The sequence below is a fragment of the Pyxicephalus adspersus genome, chromosome 12 (assembly GCF_032062135.1).
Source record: "Pyxicephalus adspersus chromosome 12, UCB_Pads_2.0, whole genome shotgun sequence".
Classification (NCBI taxonomy): Eukaryota; Metazoa; Chordata; class Amphibia; order Anura; family Pyxicephalidae; genus Pyxicephalus; species Pyxicephalus adspersus.
Genome location: NC_092869.1, coordinates 47,087,801 through 47,100,093, shown reverse-complemented (window position 1 = coordinate 47,100,093; position 12,293 = coordinate 47,087,801). Strand labels below are relative to the sequence as shown.

The 12,293-nt window shown below is 39.3% G+C and overlaps 1 protein-coding gene across 1 annotated transcript in view; it reads left to right on the top strand.

Moving 5' to 3' along the window:
- Positions 1 to 443: 443 nt before the first annotated feature.
- Positions 444 to 12,293, top strand: part of LRFN5 (leucine rich repeat and fibronectin type III domain containing 5) — a 131,187-nt gene continuing 119,337 nt past the window's right edge. The window contains exon 1 of the mRNA XM_072428189.1: positions 444 to 2,026. The gene's annotated coding sequence lies outside the window, so the exon portion shown is untranslated. The remainder of the gene's footprint in view (positions 2,027 to 12,293) is intronic.

The window sequence follows — 12,293 nt, the reverse complement described above, 5'->3', positions numbered from 1 at the left end:
TGTAGACTTTTATTGCTTTCCCTAATCTTTGGCTACTCCATGGGGATCCGATCAGTTTGTACAGGGGCTTCTTGGCGTTGAGCCTGGAGGAACCAATGCAAGCCAGTAGTTACCTGCACATAAGCAATGAGTTCTAATGAAGGGCTATGCATTTATTAAATAGGATTTAGTAATCAATATAGAATGTTGGGAGTTTGCAGTGTTTGCAAGCATCATCAAGAAATTCAACGGATTGCAATGGCAATCCAAGAATGACAATGGCTTATCAATGTGAATATTGCTCAATAATCCATTTATTCTGCTAAAGAGGTTATAGAAAGGGCTTTTGAAGGCAGCTCCCCTCTTACCCCATGCATGTGGCATACAATCACTCTTAGGATTAACTCAGTGTGGAGGTTGTACTGGGGGAAGTACTAGGTGCAGCAGTGCAATTCTGCCTGCTGTGATCTGATCTGACTTTCCCATCTCAGCCACTTGATAGCTCTCACTGCAGAGACAGCATCCAGCTTGCAGAGGAGAGAAGCTTTATTTCCCCCCCCCCCAGATGCAGACTGAGGCTGGGCTCCTTCAGTTGGCAGGGATGGCTGTGTCACTGCTGGATGGGAAGCAGCCACAAACCTGGATCTCCTGTATGCAGCCCTGACTGTGCATGGAGCATGCTTGTGCTGATCTGCCAAGGCAGAGAGGGTGGAGGTCGCCTGAGCTGCCTACAGAAAGGGCTTTTCTGCGATTTAATCACCAGCAGTGTCTGTGTCTAGTGTCTGAGGCTGGGAACTGCAGCCCTGAATCCTCCCTGTGAACACCCACAGCAGGGAAATCAGCAAGCCAGAAGGGTTGAATTGGACCTGCTGACCTTCAGCACCCTGGACAGCGGCTGGTGGATGCGCAATGCTCTGATTCAGCACCCTGGACAGCGACTGATGGGGAGATCTGCAGTTTAGCACAGTGATCAGTGTGTGAGGATCCAGCACCAAGATCTACACCAGGATCCAGCACCAGGATCCAGCACCAAGATCCAACACAGTACATTACACAACCATCTGGATCATTCCCCCCTCCCTTCCCTCTGCTCACAAATCTGGATCACTCACTACTCAGCGCAAGGATCTGGTTCAGCACCTTGGAGAGCCACCAAGCGCCTGCCAATCAGCAGCTGTGATCAGTTCCTGAGACAAGGATCCACTCCTTATTCTGCATCTGGATCCCCTCTTCCCCTCCTCTTGCAAAATCTGGATCACAATCCCCCCCTGGACAGGGATCTGTCCCACCACCTTGGACAGGAATCTGTTTCAGCCCCTTGTCTAGAAATTTGCTTCAGCAGCAGACTGGCTCCTTTTCTGAAGTTCCCATCATCTGCTGATTGCAAGAATCAGCTAACAACATCAAAGCCCCGGAATACAAGTGCTGCACTCATAAAGGTTCTCCATGGCTGCTAGCCTGGTGGGTACTGTGCTAGCTTGGGGCATCCTGTTGTTAGCCTTGGCTTGAAGGAAAAAGGGTTTGAAGGCTTAACCTGGATCAGGTACATTGCAAGGTCACAGCACAATTTTTACCTGTCTGCCTTCCACCAACCTAAGCTGGGGAAACTTATTGGTCTCCTTTGGATTTACTGCTTTGTGAACGCCTCAAACTGCTCTTTTTGCCTAATTACCAATAATCATGTGTCCTCTAGACCGATTTGGGGGCTAAAGGTGTTGTTATGTGAACAGGCTACCATGCTTAGGCTGTTCACTGCCTCCTTGCTTGCACTGGGGATGGTACCACCAACCAAATCTCTTTGCATCTGCCCTGTTTCCCCTCCAGTTCCCTCCAGATGTTGGTTTTAATGGAGCATACCCTTTGGATTACCTATAGTGAAAAATCAAGGCTACAGTTCTAGAATGCCAGTGCTGGGTAATGGCAAAGGGCAGAGAAGTAACCAGAAAACAATTTGCAAGACTCTGAGATCCTCCCTTAGGCACCCTGTAATAAATTTATCTCCAGGTAAAAGGTCCAACTGCAACCGTCTTGACTCTAGAGAGAGCAGGTAAACAGCAAGCTTAATCCTTTCATACAATTTTTTGTGTTTGTGATGTATCTTGTCTTTTCTGCTTTAGCTGCATTGCAGACTGCTTTACTTATTAATGCTTTTTTCACGTTTGTTAGTGTGAGATGAAATACCCATGGGTTCCCCTTTGTATTTTGTTCTAGAGGAATAATTTCTATTACATTGCAAAATAAATCTATACTGTAGCACTTAATCTATGCTTGGAAGAAGGGATTAGGTTACCTAGCTTCCTGGACTTGAGCTGGAAGCCAAATGCTCCTTGCAAATCTTCAAGTCTGCTTTAGGGAACAATCTATGTTTTTTAGAAGAAAACTCAAATATTAATGCTGCAGGTTCTCTATATCATAGATTATGTGTCAAGTCCTGTTTGGGAAGAATAGGTAGCGGTTTATTGGTGATGTTCTGATCTCTGCTCCAGATTTAAAGGATTCCTTAGAATATAGTAAAATAAACTAGCACTCAATCCCACTTTTTAATGAAATGCATATGTGATTGCCCCAGTTATGTAAGACAAGCAGATGGCTTGGGGGGAAACGTGAAAGATTCATGCGGCACAGATAGCAATTCACATTTAAGAGCTTCAGCTGGTGGCTTGATCAAATAATCCATTGTGTTATATTTATATAAATGTGTGTGTGTTTGTATATGTATCCATTCACCCAAAAAACTAGAGGAAGACTGACTTAGAAATGTCTATCATATAAAGTGCTATAATGCATTTGCCTTACAAAATGGGATCATGAATGTTTCATGCTTATGGAGCAGAACAGGTTAATAATTCAAATGCATTATGCTTTATTTGCCTGGGTGTATTACAGCAATCCCACATTTAATATGTGCCTCTCTGTGCCTTGGCCTTGCGCTCTTTGAAACTCCACTTTCCTCAGGAGCGAACGTGGATGATTTTCTTTCATTTTCAAGCAGCTGTTGGGAAGGGAAAAATGAGCTTTTTCATTTTCTTTAGTGGATTGGTGCATTTTCGCATATTTCTATTCAATGGCATTTGCTGGCAGTTGGATATAGGAATGGAGAGGAAAGGATGTAGTTCCTTCAACAGGCAGGTTGAGGGTGCCAGTGAGCCACCTTTAGGGGACTTTTTTTACCTCTCATTTTTAACCTGTGGTATGCCAAGGAGCCAACAGATTGATGAGAAAATTACAGAAGCTTGTAGTGGTGCCCATTGAATGTGAGAGTCATAACTAAGAAGTCTCCTTTAAGTCAGCCACAAACTATTTACAATGCTTTAGTTCCAATTTGTTCAGCTAATTACTGTTTAGCTACAAGCTCCAAATTGCAATGCAATTGTGTGTATTTCTTTTTGTTGAGGTTGTATATGGGTTTGTTCATACAGATGGTGTCAGCTGTCATGAAATAAACATATCGATTGGTACTTGTCCTGGCTATTTTCTCAGGCTGAATATTTGCTAATCACTGAGATGTGATTACTGATATATTAGGTGTTATCTGATCTTCTGGAACACAAGTTATGAATTAATAAACAGGTTTCTACATATTCTTCTATGGCTGTTTGTTGCACACATTTTGGGGATTGTGTTCTGCAAAGAGTAATAACTACCAACCAATCAAAAACTTGCTATCACTGGTCCAACAAGGTTAAGCTACTGACCGTGCATTGTGATTGGCTGCTATAGGTTACTTTGTTGCTCCCTGGTGCATTGTGTTTATATAAAGGCCTTTTAAAAAACAAAATGCAAAATGAAATGTGTTGGTTTATAGTTTATTACTGCCAGCCATGATATAATTGATATTTTATGATACTTGCACCAAAATCTTTTCATTAGTAAACAAGGGGTCTTGGCATTGTTGATAGAAATATATAGAGAGAGAATAGCTTGCTTATCTAACTGAACAAAACAGAGGAGCATTCTCTGTATAACAAGCAATCTGGATCCCACACATGCCAATTAAATGAAAGTGTTCTGATGATATGAACCCGACTGCTGCTAAATCCCATTCCAGGAGCCCCCCTCCATCCGCTTCTCTTCCCTCTCTGCTCCATGGGATTTGTTACAGAATGAGATCACGCCATTTTGGGTGCCCTGTAGCTGCATTCAAAACAGGGATTTACATGGAATCAGAGCAGCCTGACATTTTTTATATCCCCACCCCGCCTCCAACAGGATTCCTGTACATGTCATTTATTGGGATTGCAGAATCACATCATGCGACTGCTAAAGGGTGGGAGACGGAGAACGAGAGAGAAGAGAGGGATAGAGAGAAGTCAAGAAAGAGGAGAGAGGGAGAGAAATACAGAGGAGGAGAGGGTGGAACAGGGAGAGAATGAAAGAGAATAGAAGAGAGAGAGGGAATAAGAAAGAGAGGAGAGGAAGAGACGGATAGAAGTACAGAGAGGAGGAGAAGGAACAGAAATAGAGGGAACGTGGAAGAGATAGAGAAAGAAAAAATAAAGAAGAGAGAAAGACAGAGGGGAGGAAAGGGAGGATAGGAAGAAAGAGAGAGAGGGGATTATTTAGAGAAGAAGATGTACAGAAAGGGGGCAAGAAATGTAATTTATTACAACTTGGAGTAAAAGTGGATCTGAATCTGATTTTGTGTTTATTTCTCTAATTGCATGGAACATAAATGACACCATCAGCCATTGGCCACAAAATCATTTCTTCTCTCCCCCAAGATAAAAAAAAAGCAACAGGATGGAGAGAACAGGACAGAGCTAGGGAATAGAGATGGAGGGGTAAAAGAATCCAAGAGAGGGAGAAAGAGAAAGGAAGAAATACCAAAAACCAGAAGCAAGACAACTATAAAAGTGAGAACTAAATTATAAAAATGAAAGAAGTGATAAGAATGAATCAAGATGATTGAAATGAAGAGGTTTCAGAAAGAGGTAGAATGAAGAAGGGTCAAATAAAAAAAAGTTCTATATTTTTGTGCTATTGACTTACAGAAGCCATTTTGAGCTGATCCAATAATTTTCAAACTCATTTAATAAACTCTGAACACAAGGTAAAGCCCCTTGAAGAGATTAAACCTAGGACCCCACCATTGCAAGGTCTCCGTGCCAAGCATGAGGCCACCATATTGCTATATTACTAGCAGGACATGTTCTCCTAGACTGCAGTATAAACCTTTGTGACCTTACTATAGATTTTGGCTTAAGCCTTCCAAGCATTTTATTGATGAATGCATTAAACATGTGTGAAAGATATCGTTATCTCCACAACCATTTAAACTAAGTTATTCTGGTTTGTTATTGTTTATTTCTACAGACCAATTCATGTGTAAATGAGTGCTAAGATATTGAGTATTTTCATGTCATCATTTTGTATCATTTCTGTTCCTTTCCTGATAAAAATGTAACGTGTGTACGATTGCCAGCAACAGTCGAAAATACTAGACTTCTTTACACCGCAGCCATCATAATGAATAGGTGAGGAGAAGGAAGACCCCTTTACCAGTTGCTCTTTTCCACGTCCATGAAATGTAGAGTACAATAGACTGGTATATATCAGCGCTGGTTATTTCAGATATAAGTCTTCAAACATATAGTGTGCATTAGGATTGGTGTGAGCCAAATAGCTATGTGGATATATACCCAGAGTGCTAGGCTGGTCTTTCTATTATCTTTAACATAGTAAATACATAATCAGGTTTTATGGTGGGGCTGGGTACCAGGGTCTAGAGCAGTGTTTATGGACCTTTTTACCATGAAAGAACCCTTAAAATAACTTTTAGGTCTTAGGGACCCCAGGTATTATAACTATATCAACAGATCACAGTACATTAGTGTGGTGGTCAGTGGGAATAATTCCTCTTACATTGCTGGCCATTGGGAAGAATGTTATCCTTACAGATAGCCAAAAACATCATTGTCGCCTAAACTGACCTGAGGGTCACAAATTGCTCATGGAACCTCTGGAATTATTTTGCAAAGCTAGGAATCTACAAGTCAAATGTATAGTGGAGATATCTTATTCAGGCAGCAGAACCTTTATATTAATAATCAAGTATTGCCAATGTCAGTGACTACAAATTATCTCCAAAAAATGTGGTGCTCTGTTCCAGAAAATATTAGAATACAGTTGGTGTAAACTACCAGTCAAGATTTGGGGCTTACAATGAGCTAAAAACTCCATCTATGCTACCATGTGACAATGACGAGCACCTTGATCAGCCAATCAGTAAGCACCAGTGCTGTTGTGTGCCATGTTTTCTGAAGTATTGGTCTTTGTTTCTGGTGGACAAATAGAGTAAAAGGGAAGAAAAAGACCGGTGAGTGTAAACTTTGCCAGACACATTAAACAAAGTTAAAATACACTTTAAGAGGTCTTTTTATAAATGTTTCACCTATAATTCACACAACTTAGACTCAGCATTTACACTATTTTCACACTGGATTCGAAAAAGAAGATATGTTAATCGAAATTTTTTTTCTAGGAGATTTATTTTTGTTATTGAATCCAATGTGCAAAAAGTGTAAATTGTAGGTAATAGTTGGGTTAAAACATTTATAAATAGACACCTAAGAGTGTCAATTTTACAAATATCTAAAATAAAATTAAAAAGGCATAAAAAACCCCTTCTTATTTCTAGACTATGGCACAACAATAGCTTAGCCGTGTTATACTGAAGATATTGGACATACATCATGGAGTCGGATATACAGGATTGATTTTTAAATTATAGTTAGATGTCAGAACTAAAAGCCATGAGATCAAGTGACTTTGTTCATTAACATGGAGACGCTTGGTCTCCTTCTACCACATCCTGATCAAAGACTTTTGCTGGAACCAAAAAGAGGTTCGTCAGTAGCGAAGTTGATGGGCAGTTGGACCATCACTCCCCATAAAAACCTAATTCTAAGAGACATCTATTGTGTAGGCATTATTTTTATACCTTGTACATAAATAGTACTTACAAAATACACAATTTGTATTTGTTTGTTATCTTATTTGGACATCTTTTGGAGGTTGTTTGTCTACAGCATGATAAAAAGTAGACTTTCTGTCTACTAATTCTTCTTTTGGTGTCCAGGTCAATGTTGCACTTCATCTGCAATTCTATGGAAACCAGGTTTGAGCAAACTGAACACTTTAGATCAGATTCGAAAATTGGTTTTACCATTACTCTGGTAAAGAGAATATTCTCCTAGTTGTTTGCATTTGGAGTATGGTGGTTATTGTATTTGGAACCATCTTTGACAATATCTTGATTGGGGTTATCTTTTTACTCCAGCAATAGAATAGTGTTCGAGTTGCCACTCCTCAGCATGACCTTGCTAACAATGATGAGCAATCCAAATAGATGCCACTGATTCATTGTAGAATTAGTTCCTTTCCAAAAGAATTCACTGCTTAAGGACCGGCCAGCTTCGTTTCTGATGAGTATTGGCCACCAGGGCATGCGCATTTCCCCAGTTGCCACATCTATCAAAGAGTGCAACCACAGAATGACGAGATCTAGTTTCTTTATATATCCATTCAGCTAATGGTACATCCACAAATTAACTCCTCACCGCCAGGCTGACACCTCTCATCCTTTCACACATTTCCATCAGAGGCTCTAGGGTGGGAAAAACCACATCAAGAAGAGAGACAAGTGTCTGGTGGTGAAGAAACTGTGAATGTGTCATAGGCTGCATAAACCTATTTATGTATGGAGAAAATATAGAAAGAATCTGGATCCTGCGACTGTTTGGACCTTCACTGATGTTGATACCACAATCCACCAGAAAGAATGCCTAGTATACATGCAAGGTAACCTAATTTAAAAGTAAAATGCATTAGTGGCCTGAACTTGGAGGAGCTAGATCTTCATTGTTATTGGCACGAGGATAAGAAGAGAACAGATATAAAACAAGTTTGTGTTTTTCCCACAAGTAACCTGACTCTAATATATGCAACACCTGTCCGCTACACATAGTAAGGGCTAAACTATACGGGTGATCCTAATCTCAGGCTTCTGAGGGATTGGAATCAATCTGTTGCAAGTCAGGTTATTGCCAAACAGTAATTAAATCCCTCAGCAGCATGAGATTAGGATCACTAATGCATTTGACCCCAAAGGTAACCATGAGATTAATATACACATGAAAACGTTATCTACGTGGGCCTATTGAGTAAGGATGTACAAAAAGCAATTATATAGAAAAAACTTAGCCAATGCATCCAATCAAAGTTTAATTTACTACAACTGGAATGGTAAAAGGAAAGTGATGATGGGTAATTGTACTCCACACATCACCAAATCCCTTTTAGGGCCTACAAAATAAATGTAATAGTATTGCAGTGGATATAAGTAGAAAAGTCTGGGTCTTGTCTTTTCTCGTGATGACAACCTTTTTAAAGAAATTTTATGTTCAAGAGAGGGGGCTCAAGTTTTATTCTTTACCTACAATCCATATCATCATATATTAGACATTGGGGGGCTTGAGATAATGGAAGAAAGATGTTCAGCGGTAAGGGGAAAGTATAAAGAATAAAAGTAAACTGAGAGATGTGTATCCTTCAGACCTTTTTGTTGGCTAAACCACCTGTCTGTCATAGTAATGGGATATGGATTAGAGTGCGGAAAAGATGTGCACTCCAAAGCAAGCTACACACTTTCCCAACTTCTGTCTAACAGAACATTCCCATATTGGAATGTAACAGGAGGTTATGGTAGGTATGCTTATTGCTAGGTGCTTGCCTTTCTACTTGCAGAATCCCCCCCCCCCACCACTAATGGCAAGCTATTCAAATATCTCAACAGCTAATTGGGCAAAATATGTACAATTCTCATTAGGTTTACTAAAAACTGTATATAATGCATTCCCCTACAAAACAATGAATTCATTGTATATTTATTCAGAAAGGTTCTTGCACCATGGCACAATTTTTTCATGGCGTGTTGTACAGTGACCTATACATCACGGAAGGTGATGACTGTTGGGGTGATCTTGTTAAATTTTCATATGTTCTTGTTTAGTATGACATGACGGTGTGTGGATGTCTTTCTGGTTGGGATGGGGAGCAGCACCCAGGGTGTCCTACTTGGTGCACCAAAATGGCCAGAAACAGCCTTCCTTCCACTAACATCCCTATAGCATGTTTATGACAAAGTGACCGGTCCTCGTATGATCCAGATCTTCCTTAATATATTCCTGATTTCCTTCCTTCTGAGCCATAATTAAGTTGCAGACATCAGGATTATGCTAATGATCACAATCTGCACATTAGCTATTGGCGAGGTTTGTATTGCCTGTTGGTACTAATGAGCATGCAGATAGGGAAAACTGACTTATTTAGTTGTTTAAATTGGCTTGTTAATTAACCGGGTCCCTGAAAGTGAACTCTAAACCAGAACATGCATTGCTATGTTGCGGATGTTGTACAAGCCGTCGCAGGAACATCTAGCTGTGTACAGCAGTATTATGAGTCATGTCATGTGTTGATTTGTACGATCAATTATTATAGGCAGCTCAGCGCTCTGGGCGATATTATGCTTGTAGCATTAAATTGTAAAGGCAAACATATTAATAATTACTGAACTTCTCTTGGTCTCTGCAGCAAATTCACCGGAGCCTGCTTGTCAAGCTGCAGTGAGGGGCATAAATGCTAAATTGACATGGCCTGCTCATGGTTTGTGCTGATGTATTGTTAAATGGTCACTGATACACTTTGGACTGGAGACTAGTAATCAATAAGCGTCTGCTGTAAACATTAAGGCTAAAAAAAGTATTTTTCCTTCCTTTTCTCTCTTTTGGATCCAAATCCTTCTGACCTATTTGTCCCGCTGTAGGTGTAAACCTTAATGGAATAATATTTAGTTTTCTTTGTATCACAAACGTGTTTATTCTGCACTCCAACAATGGCTACAAGGCATTGCTCAAGGTGGGTCTATGAATGGTGGCATCAGTGAACAATTATCATTATTAATTTTATTATTATTATTATTATTATTATTAATTATTATTATTTATTATTAACAGGATCTATATAGTGAAAACATTTTACGCAGCTCTATACATTAAAAAGGGGTTGGAAATAGCAGACAGTGTCACGAGAGGAGGGCAGGACCCTGGCCCGAAGAGCTTACAATCTAGGAGATGGGAGAAGTATCAACCATACCCGTGTATTGTGTGATTAAATGGGTTTTGGAGTATGTGGCCTCCCTGTTCTTTCAGGCAAAGATAATATACACATTCATGTAGACTTTACTGGAAATGCGCGCCATGATATGCCATACAGGAGTACAATTGGGGCCCAGGATAGAGCATTGCCAGTCTATACCAGGAAGGACAGGAATTAAAGGGGGTAAATACTGTACAAATAACCATAAATAAATATAATATTTCAGAACAACTAATGGAAAAATACTTGCTGTGTTCAATTACATGGGACTCCAATGTTATATCTACATCAGTGAACAAGTGCTTTAAAAAGGAACACTTATGGTTCACTAAAAAATGTATTTATTATGGTTCATAAAACAATCAAAGATTAATTAGAGTGAAATTTATATCAAAGTATTGTAAAGGGTAAACAATTGTGCAAGATGGAATTTTATGGGTAAGTTTAAAATATCTGTAGTCAAAGAATTTCCATATAGCAGATATAGAAAAGTCCTCTGGTGGAGGAGCATTAGATGGTTGTCTATTTTATACTGTAGTTATATATAGTGTGTATAGTGTGTATAGTGTAGTATATATAGTGTAGAATCCTCAACTGGTAGTGGCACCGAAGTTGATAACCCACATTGCTGCTCAAAAATAAATGAAAAGAGAAAATAATGGGCAGATAGTGGTATTAACGGATTACAAGGATATGGGGGATCTCTTTCCACCATCCTATATAGATACCATATGGTAGTGTTTCTGGAGTTGTTATTTTGTGGTGAGATTTATTGTGGATATAAAGCTTTCACAGGTCTCAAAAAAAAATGTATCCTCTGCTCTTTTTGTAGAAAGGTTTCAATCCATTCCACATGGAATAAAAATTGTAATTTGTTTAGAAACAAGCACATGTTGGTGGGGTACGCGATGAACATTGCAGAATTGTCCTCCTGCCAATAGCCAAGAGCATTAGGGCCAATCATCTGCCTGGACTATCGAACACCATTGTTTCTAGTGATACCTAACACCGCAGAGTATGGAATATTAGTGTTTATGAATGTAACAAACTGTCTCCAGAAAATAGGAATCAATTTTCAGCCCCAGAAGTTACAATAGAGATCAGCTCCAGAAGTATTACATTTAAGACAAGTATCGGAGGTAGATAGACCCATATGGAGAGCTTTTAAAGGAGATAAATAGTTATGATGAATTAGTCCGGAAAACATTTCTTTGTAGAAAGTAGCTGGGAGGGCTCAGTAAATTTGGAACACATTGAAAGATTGGCAGGGTCACTTGAATAAATACCAATAGCCTATTATTGGCCTGAGTATGGTGTCTGGTGTCAGAATGGGGCAAGGCTATTTATGGTAATCGTGGCTAGCATGATAAAGAATCTTGTTTTCAATCAGCTACAAGTTAGAAATATGAAGTGTTGATCACATTGATAAAGATAGGAAGACAAATAACAAGAAGTAGATAAATAAACAAAGTAAACGGGAGATCTCTTGCCCACATGTTGGTGAATTATACTGGATATTTAGAACACAAAATTGGGCAAATCATTATACAACCAAATTTTGGGAACTTTACACCTTTTCAATACCAGATTTATATATAGATATTATATTGCATTTTAACACACATTTGTACAGTGTGAACTAGTAATGAATTCCAATAGTGTGAGTCAATGCAATGAGATTTACATTTTACCAGCTCAGGTTTGAAGTATTCTTCTTGTCTATGAAATTGTAGCATTATGATCCAGAGTTCCTGACCTTTATTCAACAAGTAACCAAGCAAGTGCTGTACATAACAGATTATTTATTGATTTTTTTTTGCTCAGAGTGAAATATAAAGTTGAATGTCGTCTATATAACTTAGTGTGAAATGATCTCCACGAGTCATGACCCCAACCACATAGCGTCTTCCCAGTGACAGTGAGCTTTTCAATGGGTGTCACCGATGCAACGTATTGTTCAAACACTAACAAGACAGGCTGTGTAAAAAACAATTTGAGAGTCATTTAAATGGATTTGTTCTAATGTTTAGAATTGGAAATATAGTAAGGAAAAGTTGGACCTTTTGTCAAGTATATGTTGCTTTTTGTAAAATTTACCTTTTCTATTTGGCTAAGCGATCTAGTGACAATCTCCCACACCCCCAATGTAAACCCCAAAC